This window comes from Mastomys coucha, chromosome X, assembly GCF_008632895.1.
Source record: "Mastomys coucha isolate ucsf_1 chromosome X, UCSF_Mcou_1, whole genome shotgun sequence".
In the NCBI taxonomy this organism is placed as follows: domain Eukaryota; kingdom Metazoa; phylum Chordata; class Mammalia; order Rodentia; family Muridae; genus Mastomys; species Mastomys coucha.
In genome coordinates, this window is record NC_045030.1 from 41,719,720 (window position 1) to 41,720,667 (window position 948).

Sequence of the window (948 nt, forward strand, 5' to 3'; positions counted from 1 at the left end):
AAAGAAAGAGCACCAAGACTGGGGGAGGATGTGAGCATGAGGACTCAGCTCAGATCCGTAGCACAGATGTAAAAGCTGCAATCTGGCAGGGTGAATCTGCAACACCCATTGCAAAGGGAATGGGAGTTGGGCTAGAGGTGGAGATACTGTGTGGCTTTCTGGACCTTGCTGGCTAGCCAGGCTAGCTAGCCAATTGGTGAGTTTCAGGTTCAGTGAGAGACCCTGTCTCACAAAATAAGAAACAAAGCAATCAAGAAGACACCAGATGTTGGCCTGTAACCTACACACACTTGCACAGACATACACGTTTTTTTTTTTTTAGAAGAGAGAGAAAAAAAAGAAAAAAAAACATCACGGAGAGACTTACCCACCGTCATAGCTGAGAACTAGCCTCTCCCTTGATCAGATCTTCCCCATCAAAAAGTCAGCAAGAACCTGAGAGAACATCCACTGGTTGTATGGTTATATTTTCTTCTTGTTGTCCATTATCCAGTACAGGAGCTTAGACCTTGGAAGCTGGGAAACTTCCAGGGGCCAGGCACCGAGACTCCCTAACTCTGTGATGGTCACGTGGATCTCTGGCCTTCTGGCCTGAGAATAAGCAAAGCTAGCCTTGCCTGTCCTTCGCCATGGTTATCTAACAATTTAAAGACCATTCTCCTGGCCCACTGTTCCAGGCTCTGAGGTTCAAAGACACAAATTGAGGGTCTTCTCTGAACAGAAGCCAATTGCCTTAAATCTTTTGAAAGTAGACTCCAGGAACTGAGTGTCCCTCCCTCCTTAGCTCTACGCACAGAGAAAACCAGGATAATCTCAACCCTTGCCTAGATGACCTTTCTTTGAGTATATCAACACGGAATTCACTTTCTCAAATGACAAATCACAAAGCTGACACTTATTAGATTTACTGTCAATTCCTTCCCTGGGGGGTTCTCACAGCAGCAGCTG

General features: G+C 45.9%; 1 protein-coding gene across 1 annotated transcript in view; it reads right to left on the minus strand.

Moving 5' to 3' along the window:
• The window catches only part of LOC116076226 (A-kinase anchor protein 17B), a 38,303-nt gene extending 37,906 nt beyond the window's left edge, over window positions 1-397 (minus strand). Inside the window, exon 1 of the mRNA XM_031350153.1 lies at window positions 368-397. The gene's annotated coding sequence lies outside the window, so the exon portion shown is untranslated. The remainder of the gene's footprint in view (window positions 1-367) is intronic.
• Window positions 398-948: the final 551 nt, after the last annotated feature.